Genomic DNA, 22,170 nt, shown 5'->3' with positions numbered 1-22,170 from the left:
CAGCACAGATTTAGATGCTGAAAACCACGGGGTTGCACTTAAAAACAAAGCGGAACATTTATGTGCGGTCACATGAGACAAATGGGCTTTAATTTAGCCTAAAAAAGCATTGCATGGTGGCTGATTGGGGAGAGAGGATCCACCGGGTGCTGGGTCCCGGGCTGGCAGGTGACAGGTACTGCTCCCTGTGACAGAGCCAGAAGTCGGAAACATTTTTCAAGGGGGTAACTTTTACGTTTGAATTCGAATGAGGAAATGAGGTTCTGAGAGATGGAGCAATTAGTCCAAGTCAGTTCCTTGAATTGGGAACAGTTTTGTGCTGACGACCTTGGGCCTTAGCTTCAGCTGGCCCCGTCCTTGGGGCCGGGCTGGGCTGAGGTGGTGCCATCCTGGCAGTTGGGGTACATTGGACTGTACAACACGGGGGTCAGAAACTTCGCCACATGGGAATACTGAGAAGAAAAGTTTTATAGATGGGGCCACGGCATAGATTACATAGGGGTCACTCTCTAACATGCAGCATTTATCCAAACTTCTTTGGGCAGAGTAACCAATATTTGCAAAATAATGTCTTTGTCATAACAGCCCAGTGATAAACTATTAGGTAAAGGATATGTAACATTTTATTTTATTTTTTATTTTTTTATTTTTAAAAAATATATTTTATTGATTTTTACAGAGAGGAAGGGAGAGGGATAGAAAGTTAGAAACATCGATCAGCTGCCTCCTGCACACTCCCCACTGGGGATGTGCCCGCAACCAAGGTACATGCCCTTGACCGGAATCGAATCTGGGATCCTTCAGTCCGCAGGCTGAAGCTCTATCCACTGAGCCAAACCGGTTAGGGCAGGATATGTAACATTTTAAAAACACCTCTCACTAGGACCCAGCTGCCCGGGTATTGTGAGAACCCTGGCGTGTTATTTCCTTTGTGTCGAACTTGTGAAGAGACTGTCCCTGGCGAGGGCTTTTGAGAGTTCCTTGGGTGCTGTGTTCTGATTTCTAAGTGACTGTGCTTTTTAAAGCCCTCTGCGGGGAGGGACATGGGAAGGAGACTTCTATGCCAGTGACTTATTGCATCTTTCAAAGAGTGCATATCACTTCAGAATGGAAACTCCGGCGGATACGCTGCCAATAAGATTAGAAAATCATAGGAAAGACTTATTTATTTATTTATTTATTTATTTATTTATTTATTTTAATCCTCACCCGAGGATATTTTCCTATTGATTTTTAGAGAGAATGGAAGAGAGAGGGGTTGACAGAGAAACAACACATCGATTGGTTGCCTTCTACAGGAGCCCCGACAAGGGCTGGGCCAGGGAGAAGCCTGCAACTGAGGTACATGCCCTTGACCGCCCTTTGGTCTGCAGGCTGACCCTCTAGCCCAGCCGTGGGCAAACTATGGCCCGCCGGTGGGGTCCGGCCCATTTGAAATGAATAAAACTAAAAAAAAAAGAGACCGTACCCTTTTATGTAATGATGTTTACTTTGAATTTATATTAGTTCACACAAACACTCCATCCATGCTTTTGTTCCGGCCCTCCGGTCCAGTTTAAGAACCCATGGTGGCCCTCGAGTCAAAAAGTTTGCCCACCCCTGCTCTAGCCACTGAGCCAATCCGGCTAGGGCTAGGAAAGACTTTAAATGCTGGGCTATAGTTGGCTGAAAGTGTGAGTATAATTTTAATTGGTCTCTCAATGCTGTGTGACATGCTATAGGATACATCAATGAGATCCTAGAAATGAGTTTTGTTAAAGATTAACATATCTTCAGTCTGCTGTACTGTGGGGGCTGGAATGAGGCAGTTATGCTTTGGACTAGAATCAGAACAGGTGCTTCAATGGGTCATCAGAGCAAGGGACCCAAAGATTAGTGGTACAGGTAAAGGGTCAGTAGAGGGAGGCTGGATGAGGCAAGGACATCACCACGAAGGACATTTGAAGTTCGACTTAATATTTTTAAACTTTCTAATTCAGAGAAGTGTTTTGGGGATGGAGGAGACAGATTTTTCCTGTTGAATGTGTGTTAGGTATGATATTTTAGGCTGTTGAATTCTTTTATAAAATACTTTAAAAAAATGTTTATATATGGCTCCTGTCAGATTGATTTGTACACAGTATCTGTATTGTGTCAGTTTTGTTCTTTGAGACACCCTTAAACAGAATTAGGAATGAATGAGGTTGATTAGAGAGTAAAACCCGAGAAAGACAAAAGGGGTGGGAAGCAGAATTAGGCCAGGAAAGCTTTAGACCAGCGGTCACCAACCGGTGGTCCGTGAGATTGGCGACCGGTGGTCCGTGAGATTGGCGACCGTTGCTTTAGACCATGATGCAGACCCAACCCTTAAAGGAAAAGGGGGAGGCAGCAGGTTTGGGCTGGGAGATCCTCAGAGCAAGCTGCCTGTTAGAGGAGTCCCAGGTCGGGCAGAAATGGCCAGTCCTGTCCTCTCGCTGTGGTCAGTCACAGCTGGAGGCTGCCTGAAAAGAATGTGCCTTCAGCTCAAAGGCAAGTGGAGTCCTAGGATCCCGGTGGCACTAACTGCAGTCCCTGCAGCTGAAGCCACATTCTTTCTTGAATAGAGATCCAAGTGGCACACCTCATGGCGGCATCCACACGACCTCAGTTGCTTGGGCAGGGGTGGTGGTGGTCTATTTAAAGGGTAAATGAGGTAAAATCCTCATCTTCAGTCTCCCCCACCCTCTTTTTGCTTAAAAGAGTTGGAATTGCCCAATCTCTTCCCGGTGGGAGCGTCTCAGCCCCTCTGGCCACACCTGAGGCGGAAGGCAAGTTCCCAGCCTCGGTCTCTTTTCTAGCCCTGGTATTGGCTGTGGTAGCAGCAAGATTCCTTTTTGGTGGCGATTGTGATCCTCTGCGTCGGGTCATTGTGACTGGCTCTGTATTGTAGAATGGACAAGAGAAACGGATCAAGTGAAAGATACGAAAACTTGCATGAATGAGGGACCGTGTGGATGACACATCTTTTACTTAGAAGGTCCCAGTTAACAGTCCTTCAGCAGCCAACCAGGTTGTCAGTGTTTGCCTTGTCAGAGAGGCTGCTGGGTGCAGTTGTGCAGGTTGTGAACTGTTTAAAGGCATCTGGGAAAGGGATGAGTGGGCCCAGGTGAGGCTGTAGCAATCCAGAGGAAAGGGTGCCATTTTGCACATTTGCCTTTTTATATTCACATAGAGGTGTCCAGTATGCTAAAGAGGCCTTAGCAGGTGAGCTTAGAAGATTTTCCCCACTATCACTGCTAGCTTCTTCTTTTATTTTTTTCCACAACCATTGTTTGTTACAAAGGTGAACCCAGATAGGCTTATCTGTAGGATTTCTGGTAGTGAGCACAGCCACCAGGACCCCCCCCCCCGCCACCAGCTTTTTGCATTCCCAGTGACGGAGATCAGCTACCAGCAGGGTCTGGTCACACTGGATAAGGATGTCTTTGAGCGCCTTCTTGGAAGCCTCATCCACATATCTCTGGTAGTGAGCCCCCAGGGCTTCGGAGATGGACCGCCACCACCTCCACGGGGACTGCGATGTCCACGCTGGTAAATTGCTCCTTCCCCAGAAGGAGCTTGTATTGCAGTGTGTGCACTGGGGCATCTCCAGGGGCCGCCCTTCACCTTGATGAGGCTGGGCCCGTGTGCATATGCCCGGCTGCGGCCGTCTTCTGCAGCGGCCGACCTGCAGGGACTGCAGAACACCCTCGGGGAGCCTGCACAAGAGAGCCTCCCCGTGCGGCCCTGACGCTGGAAAAGCTCACTACTAGCTTCTTACTCTTTGCCTTAAATTTGTATGTGTGTGTTTAAGCAGTGAATTTTTTCATTTGGGGGATGTTTCTTTGTCTCCTCATTTTGGCTGCCTCCCTGTGTTTGTTTCTATGCATTAGGTAGAGCTGTTACATCTCCCTGTCTTGGGGGAGTGGCCTTGTGCAGTAGGTGTCCTGTGGGCTCATGATCACCTGAGGTGGGTGCTCCAGCTGTGTCTGTTGAGTGGGTTGTGTGTGCCCTCCTGTTGTAGTGGAGACTTGATATTTTTAAACTTTTAAACTTTCTAATTCAGAGGAGTGTTTGGGGAATGGAGGAGACTGGGATTTTTCCTGTTGAATGTGTGTTAGGTATGATATTTTAGGCTGTTGAATTCTTTTATAAAATACTTTAAAAAAATGTTTATATATGGCTCCTGTCAGATGAGACCAGCTCATATTGTAGAGCCATAGAAGGAGCAGAACACATTGAGAATTTTAGAGGTTTTAGTATATCCTTTTAAAGACTTTGCCATTCCATGCCAAAACACTTGGACGGAATAATCCTGCAGCCAGACCCAAGCAGTCAGCGTGTCTTTACCCTTGCCATGCTCTGCTCGTTTGTCTGCTACCTTCCCCCCAGCCATCACGCCCCCGGCACCCCCTTTGCTTGCACATTGAATAAGAGTTGGCTCTTCTCCAGCTGAGTAAGAACACTTGAGAATCTTTATTGGTCTTACTCATCTCCATGGCTCCTAACACTCTGCAGAGGCCCTAGCAGAAAGGAGGGTTTTAGTAAGCTGATGGTGTTCCTTGTATTTCCAGGAAATTTTTGAATTCTCAGCAGAAATTAGGTTTGACATTTTAAAATCAGTGTAGTTGGCCAAATATTTAAAATTTTAAATTTAAAGAAATCATTTGTTATGAACTTCGGAAAAGCTTCTTTCACCGTGTTTTTGCATTCCATCTCACAACAAATCTAACTCAGATATCCTGGGCCAATGACTCCCCCTGGGTTGGCACAGGGAACTTGACCACTCACTGTCTCCTGTCAGCCCTTCGGGGACTGAACACAGCCCACCATCGCATTTCCCTCTGTCTCTCACAGCTCGTATCACCATCCCCTGCCTCTGCTTATTTTTTAACCCTTGCTCTGTTATTTCAGAAAAATTGGTATTTTCTTCTTCACTCTATTCGTCCCCTAATTTCCAGGTACGTGTTCCAAATTAAACCTAATTATGGATAAGGGTTAGATTAGGGATTATGATAAAACTTTCATAAAAAGTAGTCATAAGTTTTGACCTGAAACTATATCTAATAAAGCACTAGTGCCAACAACCCCCAAAGCCCTTGAAAATCCCCTTTGTTTTGTCTGCCAAAGAATTCATCTCCTTCCTCTAATTGCTCTTGCTTTTCTCTCTAGCACCAGTAGCCAAATTAAAAAAAAACACAACAACCTTGGAAGGGTAAATTATCAGCAGTCTAACCTTCTGATTTATCAACAGATAAACAAAGAACCTATTCATAGTGGTCATAGAACTGTTATGAAGATAATGTGTACAGTTTTATTTAGGTCTCTTCTGCTCTCCCTTCAATCTGAATACAGTACATTGTGCCAACGTTACATGGAATCATATGCTTGCAAATGGGACCAAAGATGTGTCAAAACCGTCTCTGCAGGTTAACGGGGGGCCGGTCGGGAGGGGCTGCGTGTATGTGTTTTGTTTGCACGTGTGTTTGTATGAAGTCTTCCTGACATCCTAACCTTTATGACATTCTGCTTTTGTGCATTATGCCTTGGTAGGGTTTTCAATCAGTAATTGTGATTAAGAAGGAAGAATAAAAATCAAGAAATAACAGTAATTGGATCAGTGACTGCATATTAGTGTAAACTGTACATTTGACCTTTATAAGAAATTCTGGTATCCAGAGCCTTCTGCTAACCATTTCAGATACTAAAGAGTTCTTAAAATATTACAAACATGGCCGTTTTATTTACTGTTTTTTTCATTGCTCAAACCATCACTATCACTGTCAGTTCTGTCACCAGCCTTGACTCTGGGGTACCTGGGGCTTCTGATGGCTGTGGTCAGTCCACACTGGGGTCATATGCTTGTCAGATTCTGGGCTTCTTTCTCTGTCACCTGCTGCCTCTAATCTGCTCCCCAGAGCCTAGAAAGCCATAACTAAAGCTGCCAGAATTGAGTGTAAGCCATAAGTGCTTCTTCTAATAATGAAAGGGTGTGAAGTTTTTAGCTTCTCTGGAGACCTCTTGTTCCTGTTAGTGACAGCATCTCAGGTAGCTGAACGGCTGTACACTTGTGCCCTGACGCGTGGTTCCTGCCTTAGCGCTCCCCGGAGATGCTCAGGTCTCTGTGTCCTCGAACCACACCGCGCTCCTCCTCCTGGCCCTTTGCAGGGATGCTCCCAGCACAGAACCTGACAGCTGACTCCTCTATAGCTTGAACATAAAACCATTTTGTCCGGGGTGTCCCATCAATTGGGGTCAATTAACGCCTATTATTTTTACTCTTAAAAGTGCTGCCCTTGCCCCGCTGGCCTGGCTCAGTGGTTGGGTGTCGACCTCTGAACCAGGAGGTCATGGTTCGATTCCCGGTGAGGGCACATGCCCGGGTTGCGGCCTCGATCCCCAGTGTGGGGCACGCAGGAGGCAGCCAGTCAATGATTCTCTCTCATCATTGATGTTTCTATCTCTCTCTCCCTCTCTGAAATCAATTAAAAAAATTTTTAAAAAGTGCTGCCCTTTGAAAGATAAATTATACGTTCATCCCACTGATCCTTTCAGGCCTCAGCAGCTCAGATGTCACCTCCCCTGGTAGACCTTTTCCCCAGCGGTAGGCTCCCCCTCCTCCCCCGGGGGCAAGATCCTTTGTTTGCAGGGGCTGATTAATAACCCCCAGGGCTTGGTTGGGCAGAGCCTGAGTTGATGAGAATTAGCATGAGGGGGCCAGACAGAGATGTGTGAGGGGAAGGCGGGATGGGGAGAGGACAGAGGAAATGCGGGAAGCGCGGTGGGCTGGGACTCATAGGCAGGCTTCCGAATGTTACTGTTACCCTCGCCCCTTGAGAAAGTTTAGTCTTTACCCCCACAGGCTATAAGTCAGATGTGAGTGTTTTAGAAATGAGAGTGTGTGTAATGAAGGGGACCAAATACATAGAGAGATTCTGGTGAGGCTCAATTGTAAGTAGAGTAAATGAAACAAACACATTCTATTTTCCCTCGGTGACAGTTGGAATATTAGACAAAACTGGGTCCAGAGGCAGACATTCGAGGTTCATTTCTCCTTTTTTGACCTTGATGGGTCTTCATGATGGCAAAGGACTTGAGCTGCATCTCTGACGTCCTGTCCACCTTTCAGAGAATAGGATTCTGTCAGATGCTCTGGAGGGGCTGGCTGAGAAAGCATTTGAATTTGTACAGAGGACGGTCTTTTCCCCCTTTGTAGGCCAGAAAAGAAAACTTCCAAATAAGGATGCACGAGCTACGCCGGGAAACAAAGGGAAACAATAACTAAAATGCAAGTCTCGCCTTTGCCCTGGCATGAGAAGAATGCAGACTGTGAGCTGACCTCAGGGTTTCTGTCTTATTTCATATTTAGGTGAAATGGTCAGCGACCATTATTTCCAAAGAAGTTTCTCTTCAGACTTCTAAGGTGTTTGTGTAACACTGAGGTGATATGATATCCTTGCGAGCGCAGACTGCCGCCCGGCTGTGCTTGCCGGGGTCCTGTCCCAGGATGAGAGGTTTGCTGCAGAGGTGAATGAGCACAGCTGGGTGTAAAATTGTGTGCATGCTGAGGAAATCTCTATGCAGTGCGTCCAGGGGACACAGATTGGTCAACTTCGTTTGCCTTCTGGTGTCTTGGTGTCTTGGTAAGCATGTTTTGACAGGGCCTGAGCTCTCACAGTCACATTTCCCACCACTCCCTGTAGTTCTTTCCTTTCATGGACATTTACTTACCTGTCTGGCTCTATAGGCAGTTGATTGTGCCCTTTGATTTTAAAAAATAAGACTAATTAAAACTAAGTAAGACTAAATTACAATAAGTATTATTTTAAGATTAGTGAAATAATTAAGTGAGCATGCTACACATACGTACTGAGGCTATAACAGACTGTCCCGGTGGCTTCCAGGGAAATGGGCGCTTAGGGTGTTGCACAAAGTTGAGGGGTGCCCTGAGAGTACCTCCGAGGGTGAAGGCGGCGGCGAGGCTGGGAATGGATGCTGTTGCCCCGCAGTGGTCCCGGGGGAGCTTGAGCTCGCTGGCCCTCCGTCGTTTCCCCAAATTGAGGCCCAGGGTCAGACCTGTGTACCTCCCCTCTCTCCTCTCCCATCAGCCACGGGGAGGCTTCAGGGGAGAATCTTTTTTCTTCCTTTTCCCAGCAGTCTTTCATTTCCTTTATGAATTTCACCCTGAAGAAGGCATTCTGATATCCTCAAAGCAAATAAACACTCACCCGGTATTTTCTTCCTTAACAAGTTCACTCTCAGGGAGTTGGCTCCAGGGCTGACCACAGGTCTGCTGCACCCCACCGGCTGACTCAGGTCCGCACCAGGCCTGACTCACTCCCCTGCACTACTTGCCGCCACCCTCAGGGCCTGTTTACCCAGGACAGGACCTCATGGCCTTTGTGGCTGGGTGGGAGGGGAGGCTAGGTCGCTGCTTGCCCTGCGGAGTGGAGGGTGAGCGTTAGAGGCCTTTCGATGATTTATGTGAAATATATATTTGGTCCCCAGTTCCTGGCACAGAGCTCCTAAAACCCGTGGCATTTGAGTGACAGGGGTAAGAGGAGTGTGTTTTGTTACTCACAGCGAGCCTCTTTCAACCATACTTGAGTTATGCTCTTGGAGAATGGGCGGCTGGTTGCCAGAGGAACCAACCAAGTGGTTAGAGAGTTGGAACCCTCCGCCCCATCCCTGGCCTCTGGTGGAAGGGGAGGGGGACTTGGATATTGGGTTTAACCATCTGTGGTCAGTGATTTGATCAAACATGCCTATGTGATGTCACTTTCATAAAAGTGATGAGCAGTGGGATTTGGAGAGCTTTCAGGTTGCCCAGAGGCTGGGAGGGTGGCGCACGCGGAGAGCATGGACGCGCCATGCTGTCCCCACACCTTGCCCTGTGCACCCTTTTCCATCTGGCTGTTCCTGAGTTGTTTCCTTAACCCGTAATCTAGTAAGCAAACTGTTTTCTGGGTTCTGTGAGCCGTTATAACAAACTATCAAACCTGAGGCAGAGGTTGTGCGACCCCCACCCTCACCCCCAGTTTGTAGCTGGTTGGTCGGAAGTACAGATGACAGCCTGGCACTTGGGACCAGCACCTGAAGTGGGGAGTCTGTGGGACTGCCTCCTTCCCTTGCAGTGACTCGGGGCGGTCAGAATGGACTGGAGGACACCCAGTTGGTGTCCAGAGAGCTGGGGAATTGGTCAGTGCAGGGAAAACCCACACACTTGGAGTCAGAAGTTGCTGTGAATACAGTAGAGAAAGTTTCTTTTCTAGGCCTCTTGAAGGTCTTGGTCCTCCCTGCATTCTGCTCAGCGCTGGCGGGAGGCCCTGGCCAGCTGTCAGTGAGGTGCTCCTTCCAGCGTGAAGCGTCCGGTGGGACTTATTCACAGGGCAGCACCTCCGGTCTGGAGCCCGTGGAGAGGAGGGTGGAGCCCCAGGCAGGATGTAGGCATCCCTGGGCCTGCCTCTGAAACCATCACCAGGTTGTCAGGACCCCTCACCCCTCGCCTCTGGTCGGAGAACATCTGCTCTAAGTCAGCCTGGTGCTTGGAATTCAGTCGGAGTGCGAATTCCTCTTCATTAGCTTTGCCTGGTAATTGGTGATGCCCTTTAAGTCTTTAAATCCATTGCTTTACCTCAGGTTAAGTTTCTCCCATTGCTTTCTTCTTACCGTCTGGCTTTCTGTCAAACTTATATTGGATCCTTCCGTTCTTCCTCCATGTCTTTTAATTAAAACAACAATAACATGGTATCATCACACTATCCTTTTTCTCAGAATTGAGTGAAAGTCCTTAGTTGGTCTTCTAATCCGCTAACTGGGTGTTGCTGGTCATCAGTGTTTTGCATGTGAAAGCCATCTCTGCTGATACCAAGTTTCCCCTCTTAATGTAGGTGTTTTCCTTTTCAATCTCATTGGAAATATGGGTGGAGGACTTTCCATCTGTTTACCCACTGCCTTGCTGAGGGACCTGGGAATCAGGACTGATGTGCTCCTGGAGTTTAGCGCTGCTGCCAGCCTCTGTCACCCCCTCATCCCACCAGCGTTCCTGGCCAGAGGGAACTTTGGACAGGTGCTGGGCTTCTCTAGTCCTGGTGCAGGGCCTCTCTGGGCCTCCACTGGATGGGGTGGGAGGTGTGCTGGATGCACAGGAAGGTAGCCTGCAGGGCAGCATTCCACAGCCTTTAAACTCCCATCTGCATCATGCTGTCTGCATCATGCTGAGGGATTTGATTCCAGATATGAATCAGGCTACGCAGAAAACGGGATCCCACAGCGCATGGCACATCGAATACAGCATATTCCCTTAATAAAGCCAGCCTGATTTAAACACGTTGAGTCCCCTGGGCGCATGTAAATGTCCAAATTCCTGCAACCTCCTCGGTGTATAAATTTTTTCTTCTTACATTTAACCCCAGGGCCCTGGAGCAGAATTCCTGCACTCAATTCCTGGCCCCTTGTTTACCAGCTGTTTCTTAATTTCTTGCTTTATTCCTCTCCTCTGTAAAGTGGGGATAGTAACACTTCCTTGAAGGAGTTCTCAGAACAATGCCCAGAAGGTAATAAGTGTAAAAAAAAGTTAGTAAATAAATTAACAACTGTTAACTCCGTTCCTTTCCTTGCTCTTCCTGCCTCTCATGTTCCTACTTCTTTTCAGTCATTTTCAATGAAGTAGTGACCACAACTCACCGCCCCTCTGCCCAGGTGCTCTTGGTATAGTCAGGGCGTGTATTGTTTTCCTATTATTGCTGTAACAAATCACCACCAACTCCCTGGCTGAGAACAATACACATTTATCACCTCACAGTTCCAAAGGTTAAAAGTCAAGGTGTTGGCAGGGCTGCGTTCCTTCTGGGGACTCAGGGTGAATCGTTCCTTGCCTTTTCCAGTTCTGAAGGCCACCAGCATTTTCTCTCCCTCTGCCTTCAAGTGACTATGCAGCCGCTGGTTCTATCATCATCTCCTTTTTCTTTTCTTTCTTTTTTTTTCAGGTTTCATATATTTCTTCAGAAGGTGACTCAACTATAGAATAAAGCATTTTTAGTATTATGAAATACAATGCTTTGAAACCTTTTCCCCTACAGTTTCTATAATCCAGGGGATTCTCTTATCTGAAGTTTTCAAGCACTCAGGTATTTTGGATGACGTCTGATGTGATCAATAAAGAAGGTTGCAATGAAGCGGGAGCCATGAGCATAACCCTCTTGTAAACAAACCAGCAGGGGCTTTCTTTTCTGTCCAGGCAGCTGTGCAGTCTCCGGTAGGAACTGTCCATCCGAAGGAAGCTGGTCATCGGAAGCTGGTCATCTTTCCGTGATCAGTTTGTATGTGCACCCGGACCCTGGGTGGCATCATAGCTTTCCTTCCCTGGTATCCACTAGAGGCTTTTTGCCCCAAGGACAGAGCACTGGGCCGCATTGGAGGGAATGCTGACACAGATTTGTATTTTCTTGGGTTCTTCAAAGCACAGTCCGAGCTCCATGGCTTCCCACGGAGTGGCCAAAATACACATCCTTTGGGGTCCACAGGAAAAGATGGGAAAAGATGGGCATTTAGGAGCTGGGAAGCTCCTCCGTTACGTGAGTGCATTCTGTAGTTAGTTTTCCAAGGGTCTGCAGTGGCATCACATAAAGCCACCACCTTCTTTGATATCGCAGCCACCAGGCCGGTGTCTGGAGCAGTGACAACAAAGCCACGTTCTGAGGCAGCCCGACTGATGACCAGGTTTTTACATAAAATCCTGTTCAGTCACATTAAACCAGACAGCGACACAGTGCAGGGCGTGTTCCGGGTCCTGCCTTGGTGCAAGTGGACAGCAGATTTCATTGTGCAGTTCAGCCAACACTGTTGTGTTCAAGACTTTTCTGCCGACCCCAGAGCACTTGATGCTGGAAAGCTGTTCAGAGCCGTTCTTTCCTGTCCACGGCTGCTTGCTTTTTGTCTGCACCCAAGGGTCGATGGTCGCCAGTCGTGGTGGAGAGAGACAAGAGGCAGGGGAACCAGAAGACAGGGCCTCAGCTTTCATGTCTCACTTTTCTGTCTTTGACCTTCCTGCCACCCTCTTAAAAGATCCTTAGATTCCTTTGAGCTCACCAGATAATCCAAAAGGATCTCCTCAACTCAAGATCCTTGACTTAATCACACCTGCCAAGTCCCTTGGCCGTGTAACATGTTCCCAGGCCCCAGGGTTTGGGATCTGGACATCTTCAGGGCCTCAGGGGCGCTATTCAGGCTCCTATAGGGAGGAAGAGCCGAGATACACTTTATGGCAGCACACTCACTCCACAGGGCGGCCCCAAGCAAGAGGTGGGAACTCTGCCCAGGAGGCAGTATTCTGTCCTGTGGACTTGGGAAAGGTTACACGGAAGAGGGACATACAGCCGAGTTTTGAAGGCTGAAGGGCCTTTGCTGGGGTGGAAGGGTTTTAGGCAGAGGAAATAAGCACTTGCCAAGAAAAGGAGTTGTGAAAGAACCCTGCAGTTTTAGGGACTACTTAGGTCTTGGATGTTGCCAGAACGTTAAGGAGGGTGGTAGGCAGAGAAATGTGTAGTTTAAAGCAGTGTGCTGTGATGTTTTGGAATGTGTTCTGTGAAGAAAAGGGAACTAGTGGAGCTTTTTGGTGTTTTGTTTTAATATAAATGTTTTGTCTGATTATGTTAGTAATACATGTCAGTTTTATAGAAAACTAGAGGCCCGGTGCACGAAATTCTTACATGACTGGGGTCCCTAGGCCTGGCCAGCGATCAGGGCTGATCAGGGCCTTCCTGCGGGCTGTCGCCCAGGGCCTGCCTGCTGTCGCCTAGGGCCTGCCTGACGGGGGAGAGGGACCAGGGGAGGTTGGGAGCGCACTGACCACCAGGGGGCAGCTCCTGCGTTGACCGTCTGCCCCCTGGTGGTCAGTGCGCATCATAGTGACTGGTCGTTCTGGTCGTTCTGGCATTCTGGTCGCTTAGGCTTTTTTATATATAGATTAAGAAACTAAAGAAATGTATCTGGGAAATAAAAATCATTCCAAAATAATAAACTCTTATTTCCATGTGGTGTGACTATTGAGTGCATGCACACACCTGTGTACTTTTACACAGTTAAATCCTATGGTATATTCAGATTCTGATCTTGCCTTTTTTATTTGACAGTGTATCATAAGATTTCTTCATGTCATTAAATATTCCCAAATATTCTTAACATGTTCATAATATTCTGTTGTACATATTACTGTAATTTATTTAATCCTTTTATTGTTGGATCCAATATTTTTTTCTATTTTAAATAATTCTAATAAATACATCTGTGTTTAAATTTCTGAATATATCCTTAAGCTAAATTCTAAATAGATACTTACTTGGCTAAAATATAAGATTGTTTGTAAATCCCTTGAGGTGTATTTCTGTGTTCTTTCTGGAAGTGTTATAAAATGCATGCAGCTGTGTAGGAGAGCTTGGTCTCACTGCAGCCTGCACATTGTTATGTTCCCAAATCATTGTTCCTAATTGGATAGGCAAAAAGGTATTCCATTGTTTTAATTTGTATGTCTCCTGAACTGCATATATTTATTGGTCATTTTTCTTTGTGATTTGTCTTTTCTCAATGTCCATTGGAGTTTTAATGTTATTCTTGTTTATTTTTTGGTATAGTAGTAGTACAAATTTCTTTCTGTTATATTGTTGCAGATAATTTCTGCAGGGTTGTTTTTTTCTGGTAGTATAGGTTTTTATGTCTTTTTAAAATATGGAAGTCTGAAGCTATTATATACAGATTTATTTTTTCCATTAGAAAGATTTTTCCCACCCAAAGGTCACATGTTTTGGGGTTTTATATTCCATTTTTTAATGTTTTTAATTTATTTGGAATGTACTTTGGTATATGATGTAAGAATATGGATTTAAAACGTTTAGTAATTATTCCAGCAGCATTTACTGAGCAAGATTTATTTCCTCACTGATTTTAATTTGCTTTTTAAAATTTTATTTTAGCTACTTACATATTCTTGGATATATTTGCTGTTTTCTATAGTCTGCTTCATTGATTGCATGATTTTAATTGTGGTAGCTATGTAATATTTTAGTATCTGATTAATCAAGTTTTCTTCAGTGTAATTTTTTTTTTTTTTTTTTACAATTTCTTCTTATTTATTCTTTGAGCTACTTTATCTGGTTTCCAAAAAAAATTCAGTGTGAATTTTGGTGAAATTGCATTACTTTAGGGGAGAATCCGCACATTTCCCAGTATTGAGCCTTCCTTTCTAGGAATATGATACATATTTTCGTTCATTATCTTTTATATTCTCTAGTAATATTTTTAAACTTCTTTTCTATAAAGGGAGAAATTGGATGATTGGGAAATGGTGTAAACACTGAGAAAGACAGGCCCCAGGAAAGTCAGGAGGAGCATTTGAGAGGCAACATAAATAACTCACTTTTAGGAATTTTGAGTTTTAGCCACAGACATATCCGAGTAGTTCTTCATCTTCTGCTCAGCTCTGTGTGCAGGGGGCAGTGGTTGTTGGTCAGTGGAGATGTTCTGTATTTCTTCATCGGCTAAAGAGCCATCCTCGTGCCCCGCAGGATACTTCTCTCCTAGAGAAGGGGTCCATCACAGGAATGTGTCAGTTACAGTCCTGCTCATCGCTGTTCTCTGTGGCACTGCCCTCAGGCTTCCTGGAGTCCTTCCTGAGTTTTATCCTCTTAAACCGATCTTTCTCAGGATGATACTTTTCAAGATCATAGGATGAGATTTAGCAAAGCTGGTATACTCTTTGTTCTATTACATGTTTATCTTACTGGGTTTGGGGCTTCATCTGCCTGTCCCACTTCCTTTGTCTACGAGCCCATTAGCTCTGTCAGAGTGACCTTCCTCCACACTTACTCGTCTGCCTTCAGGACCCAGCTTCGTGGTGAGCCTTTCTCAGCCACCTTCTCTGACCCTCTGGGCTGGACCCGGTCCCCTGTGGTGCTCCCAAGGCCCCACGTTTACTTGGTTCACGCGTTGATTGCACTGTATTGAAACCATCTCCTGTGCATCTGCTGTGTACATCCCTATTTCAGTATACCCTGTACCACTGTGCCTGGGACGTGTAAGATAGTTAGGAAAGGTTTGTGAAATGCAAATAATCTGAACTACCTTCATGCCAGGACATAGAGATGGAGAGGTTAAACGGGTGGTTGGAAATCTTACAGCTAGAGATTAATATTTGGGAAGCATTCATGTGGAGTGGCTGTTTGAAGCTTTAGAAGCGGATATGAGAAGGGGAGTTGAAAAAGAATAGTCAGTAACCCCCTCCCTGCCCATCTCTGACATACCTTAGGTCAGGAGTCTGGTGTGCAGATGGTGTAGCTCAGCCTCGGTCCCCCTGTTGGCCACAGCGAGGACAGAACTGGTTTTCAGCACAGTAAAAGCCACAGTGTGGCAGGTCTGGCAGATCCTTTCCCTTCCTGCTGTCAGTCCTTGCAGGGGCCCGGTTCCCACAGATTCCTGGAGCCCCGTGCGGGGAGGAGCTGGCAGTTGGGAGGGAATGCTTCCCTTCTGCTTGTTCTCAAAGCCACGGAAGCAGACGGAAATGTCCCCCTGGCTGGGTGGGAGAGGTCTCACTGCGCCAGTACGTTCCCTGCTGGGTATCAGAATGAAAACTTCCATGCCATCCTCTGTGTGGTGATCTGCCAGTGCCCAGAAGTGTTGATGTGTTTGGGTGCCATGGGCCAAACCCATATTAAGCAAAGAAAGAGTGTGATACACTGTAAGGGGGATTTCATAACTTGAGAGAGAGCGCTCAGACTGGACATTCAGCACAAGCACGACCAAACCAAAGAGACGGAAGAAAGCATTCGCCAGAAGAAATTGCTCTCACAGTTATTGTTCCTGATTTAAACTTTTCCTAGATTAAACACAAAGGACAACAGCCCTATTGAGAACAGAATTAGTTTTCTGGAAAGTATTTTGTAAAACACAAAGACATCAAAAGAGTGAGGTGGGACACTAGCATTCCTAGGAGGGGAAAGGAACAGGTGGAGAAGACACAATAAAAGGAGGAAACTCCTCAGCTGAAGAACGTTCTAGGCCAGATAAAGGACTCATGGAATTCTGGAAAAAGACATAACTTAATTGCTAGACTGCAGCAATAAAGACAAAAATCTACCAACTTCTGGACAGGAAGATCGGTCCGTTTTGAGGAGGATTGGGATGGCATTGGAGTGCTCATGCATAAAAGCTAGTGGTGTCTGTAGGGACTACTGACTAAAGAGCAGTAAGTCTTCTGTTCCAGCCACATCGGCCTGACTTCTTACTTGCAGAACACAGAAACTGATTTTGGTTGAATTAGCAAGAAAAGTCCATTCTTAAAGGATATTGAGTTGCTGCAGAATTGTCATAGGGCTGGAGAGTGAGGCTTGGAGACTGTGCTGCCAGAAACAGTGCCTGGAGTTGCACACAGAATTGGCTCAGACTGGGCCTGCTGCTCTGCATGAGCATGGACATTGCACTGGACACGCTGGCACAAGCCTACAGTGGGCACCTGGGCCACTGCCTGTCAGGATCTTGATCTTTCTATAGCCACCATAGCTGCCAGTGCGTATTTGCCATCATAGTCCTTGCTTTGCAGCATTAGTTCCTGAGTCAGAGTTTGGGGCAGGTGTGAATAATGGCAGGTTCAAGGGGCTGAGGGTGGAGGTGAGGAAGCCAACATCTGACATTTTCAGCTTATTTAATGGGAAGCAGACGCTGCCTTCAACCCAGACTAATAGAGTGGTGATGCCCACAAGCATAGGAAAGAAAGGTTTAAAAGCTAGGTAGTCAGAAAGAATGCCAGGTACAAATTCTCCTGCCAAGATATTATTCAATGAGTCATGGCAAAAGAAAGATCTTTATAGACATGAAGGATTTATATACCCTACGAGCAAATATTCAAATGTGCACTTAGATATAGTATTTGGGTCAGTAGAAGGATCAAGATAGAGGAAGAGGAAGAACTTAAGAAAATGTTGAGAAATGAATCTTGCAAATGAAACATTGTATTGTCGTATCGTAAATCAGCGAGATAGATACGAGACGCCTTAATGAGCCAATTAATTAGGAGTCGTTTATTGCGGCCCAGAGGGAGGTGTTTCTTCCAAATCTCTGAGCGAAGATACAGAGGAAGTTTCCTGTATTTATACCTTTCAGGCTCTTTGTCTGCAAATTTTACAAAGAGCTCTGTGTGAGTTATTGTTACAGTTTGTAATCTTGGATACATAAAGAACAAACATTTGGCATAAGAATATGGGAATTATTGTCAGTATTAGTCCATTGCGTTAGATGGCTAGCTTGCAAGATCAGACAGTTAAGTTTTTATCTTTTTCTATTATTCAAACTAAAACAGTTATTCTACAGAAAAAGAAACTGTCTAAAAATGACAGAGTTTACAGAACAAGGGACTATCTAACAATAGCAGAGAATTTCAAACAGCAGTTTTTATACAAGATGGAGGTAACTATGCTTCAATATACATAAATGGAGGAAACTAATGCAGCTGAAATTCATAATGTATTCTTGAAAAGAAAGATCTCACATTTAGGGAAAATCTAGGAAATAGTGCAGAATTCAGAATTCTAGACTATCACAGCAAAACCCAGGATTGCGGGTGTTGGTCCAGCATTGAGATGTGGAAGTACTCTACATTAATCTTGCCGTTAGTGGTGGGGGTTGGGGGAATAGTTACTTGATTTTGACAAAGGTATAGTTACGGCTGTTAGGAATGATCGGTAACCACAAACAGGATAGAAAAGCATAGTATTCCCAAAATAACAGATTGAGGATGATAATGAGGAGTAAGCAGGTAGAAAGGAATAAGGAGAAGCAATATCAAATCAGCAAAAGCAAGTTAAAAAGTTAAACAAGAGTTAATAAATTGTAAACAAAATGAAGCACAAAAATAAAGCCCAATATCCCCATAATAAATATTCTTAAGCTAAACTCACATACTAAAAAACAAAGATCAGCAATATTAGTACTAGACAAAGCAGAATGCAAGAACAAAAGCATTAAAGAGGACAGAGAGGGACATTATATACTGATCTAAACTAAAAATATATGACCATCTTTAAACTTCAGCAATAAAATACATAGAACAAAAAATGAGAATAAAAGAAGAATTTGATTTTTTTAAACCATATTTTACTCGGAGATGTAAATTGACAGATCAAGGAACTTGATCGCCAACTTGGATGCCCACAGGGACTAGTTGGGCAACATGAATATGTGTTATTAGGAGTATGGCAGCGGAGATGATGGAGATTGCACAGTGAACTAGAGAATGTATACCTTGCCTAAAGGCATTGAGATTCATACGTTTTAAAGCATTTAAAAAAATCAATTTTTAAAGGATATTGAGTTGCTGCAGAATTACCAGCCAAACAAAACATATCTGTAACTTGCAGGCTGCCAGTTTTCAAACTCTGAAACAAACAAATAAAGCCAAAATATAGAGGGTTGGTTTTTTTTATTGCTGTAAATCCTCACATGAGGATACTTTTTCCATTGATTTTTAGAGAGAGTTGAAGGGCGGGGAGGGAGCGGGGTAGGTGGGGGAGGGTAGAAGGGGAGGAAGAGAGAGAAAAACAAACATCCATGTGAGAAGGACACATCGATTGGTTGCCTCCCAGACACACCCAGAATGGGCCAGGATTGAACCTGCAACCCTTCAGTATGTGGACCAACACTAACCACTGGGCAATGCCGGCCAGGGCAAAAATATAGGGTTTTTAAATAACACATTCAACAAATTTATAGATGGGGGAATAGACATTCTTCCTAGATCTATGAATTGTTCACAGAACTTGATCACGTAACTTTGTCACAGAAAACAAAAAGTAAAATACAGCCCTGGCGGTGGTTAGAGCATCTGCTGCTCATGGAAGTGTGGCAGGTTCAATCCCCTGTTTGGGGAGGCACCCAATCGTTGTTTCTCTCTCACATTGATGTTTGTCTCTCTCTCTCCTTCCTTCCTCTCCCCCTCCCACCCTCTCTTCCTCCCTCCCTCCCTCCCTCCCTCCCTCCCTTCTACTATCTCTGAAAGTCAATGGAAAAAATATCCTGAGGTGAGGATTAACAACAACAAAAAAGTAAAAATATAAAAATTAAGATTTTTATGTGCAATAATCTGTTATCTTAATAAATTAAATTAGTGGTAAAAAAAGATGATTATTTTAAAAAACTACTTTGGAATTCAGAGACACGTTTTAAATAATTTCTGCACTAAAAGAAAGTTAAAACAACAATTATAAATCAGAGATAAATGGAGAAGGAGAGCTTTGTAGCAAATTGTGTGGAATAGAGTTAATGCTATACTCAGGAAAGTGTATAATCATCAGTGCTTTTATTAATATAAGAAAGACTGAAAATATATGAGCAAAATATTCACCATATGAAACTAAGAGAGGAAACAAAATAAAGAAATAAATTAAGCCCAGCCGGCGTGGCTCAGTGGTTGAGCATCGACCTATGAGCCAGGAGGTCACAGTTCGATTCCTGTTCAGGGCACATGCCTGGGTTGTGGGCTTGATCCCTGTGGAGGGCATGTAGGAGGCAGTCGATCAGCGATTCTCTCTCATCATTGATGTTTCTCTCTCTCTCTTCCTCTCTGAAATCAATTTTAAAAATTAAATAATTAAAAGTAAAATGAAATAAAATAACTAAAAATATTTTAAAAAATAAATAATGATAAAAAATGAAATAAAATATAAAACGATAAAGAAGATAAAAGCTAAAGCACCACTTCTTTGAAAAGACTTTGGAAACTTTCTGATTGAAGAAAAAAAGGAAAAAATGTTAAAAATGAATAAGGATCTATTATCTCTTGTATTGAAGAAATTAAAAATACAGTCTATAGTAATAATTGGAAAAACTGGAGGAAATGGAAGTATTATCACTTATTTAACATTGTTTTGGTGTTTATGCAATATGTCAAAAACATCTTTCGGCTTAAATATTGAAAAGAAAGAAAACCAAATTAATCCCAAGAATAAGGACATTTGTAAGTGATTGTATATAAAATAAATATAAAAAGAACAATGGCTTTTTTTCTATACTAGCAGTAGCTGGTTAGCACTGGAAATTGAAAAAAAGCCAATTCACAGGTGTCATAAAATATCTAGGAATAATTTTAACAGTATTATAGTACATAAGGTGAAAAGTATTAAATCTCATTGTGGTTCATAAAACAAGACTCAAAATAATGGAGAAACTACACTGCGTTCCAGGGTGGGCTGATTTAATATTGTACAATTATTAATCCTCAAATTAATATGCCTGGATATCACACAAATTTCCCCCCACATTATTTCTTAGGAAAAAAAGGAAGATCCTTACAGTCAAGCCTTACAAAGTGACATTTTTAACTGGGCATGTTCTTTTTTTTATGTTTTTATTGATTTCAGAGAGGAATGGAGAGGGAAAGATAGAAACATCAATGATGAGAATTATCAACCGCCTGCCTCCTGCATGCCCCCTACTGGGGATCAATCCCCCAACCTGAGCATGTTCCCTGACTGGGAATGGAACCATGACTTCTTGGAAGCAAAAATACAGAGGTTTTAAATAACACATTCACACAGAATTGGCTCAGGCTGGGCACTGCTGCCCAACCACTGAGCAGGTCGACCTATCACTCAGTCACTGAGCCACACTGGCGGGGCTAACTGGGCATGTTCTTAATTTATTCTGCATAACAAAATAATATTCGGGGAAGATTGACTAAAATAACATCATTTTGTTTTAATTTTAGAGTTTTGTAGAGGCCAACTGAGAGAATTGGTTTAGAAAAAGACAAATTTAAAACATTTAATATTATGTGGGGCGTTACATGTTGTTGAATTGAGGTGTTAAAGATTATGACAGTACAGTAAGTGGGTAGGTTGCAGAGATCACAAATACTGGTATATACCCACAGGAGGAATTTTTTTAAATTGACCCAACATCATGTGAATATGTATTTATGACTTGGTAAATTTTCAGTGACAGCGTGATATTGTCACTGGATTAAAAAACGCCAAATCTCAAAACAGCTTAGGTGGGTTCTGCAAATTCGAATAGATGGCTTAAAAGTAGCTCTAGTAATGATGAAGACAGTGATGTAGAACATGCAGGTGATGAATTTGGATAAAAATTTTCTTGAAAAATGAGTATGGGATTAATATTTCTAAATGAATATATTTTATATGTGATTTAAAATACATACATCTAAATATAAATTTATTGTATTATCTATAATAATAAAAGTGTAATATGCTAATTAGACCAGACATCCTTCTGGACATCCTTCCAGGCGACCTTCGAGATGAAGCCGGGGTTGCAGCTGTGGGATAGAGGCAGCTGCCTCGGCTGCGAGAGAGGGATTCAGGCAGTTGCCAGCGGTTGCGAGGGAGGGATTGAGGCAGCGAGTGCGGCTGCGAAGGCCTACTCTTGCATGAATTTCATGCATCGGGCCTCTAGTATATATTATATAATGTAATAAGGCATTATATATAATTATATATTACCATATAATGTAATAAGTATTTAAGAACACATTTTCTGTGTAAATAGGTAATACATATTACATATTAAATATATATATAGTTGATCCTTGAACAACAAGGATTTGAACTGTGCGTGTCCACTTATACATCATTTTCAATAAATATAAAGTTGGCTTTCTGTATTGGTGGATTTCGTATTCGCACATTCAACCACCCATAGGTACAAGAAAGTATTTTCAATCCACTACTGGGAATCCGCAGATGCAGAGGGCTGACTGTATGCATTGTTCTATAATATATTAAAGGCTAATATGCAAAGTGTCCCCTCGGGAGTTTGACTGGGAGACCGGGAGTTTGATCGCTTGCTATGACGTGTGCTGACCAACAGGGGGGTGGCACAGAACAAAGGAAGGCCCCGGCCGGCAGCCAGCAGCCTGGGAAGGAAGGCCCTGCCGGCAGGCCCCGGCCGGCAGCCGGAAGGCCCCGATCAGCCCTGATCGCCGGCCAGGCCTAGGGACCCTACCCGTGCATGAATTTCATGCACTGGGTCTCTAGTTTTTATATAAAGGACTTGGGCATCCTCGGATTTTTGGTATCCATTCATGGTGGGGGGTCAGAGGGGGGATCAGTCCCTCACAGGTACCGAGGGGGGACTCAAGTTATTTGTGGATTTTTGACTGTATGGGTGTTG

The 22,170-nt window shown here is 44.1% G+C and overlaps 1 pseudogene; it reads right to left on the bottom strand.

The window, feature by feature from the left end:
* Nucleotides 1-341: 341 nt before the first annotated feature.
* Nucleotides 342-22,170, bottom strand: part of LOC111828411 — a 24,450-nt pseudogene continuing 2,621 nt past the window's right edge.

This window comes from Myotis lucifugus, unplaced genomic scaffold (genome assembly GCF_000147115.1).
Source record: "Myotis lucifugus unplaced genomic scaffold, Myoluc2.0 scaffold_355, whole genome shotgun sequence".
Lineage (NCBI taxonomy): Eukaryota > Metazoa > Chordata > Mammalia > Chiroptera > Vespertilionidae > Myotis > Myotis lucifugus.
Note: the sequence above shows the minus strand (reverse complement) of the source record. Positions and strands in the feature narration are given on the sequence as shown.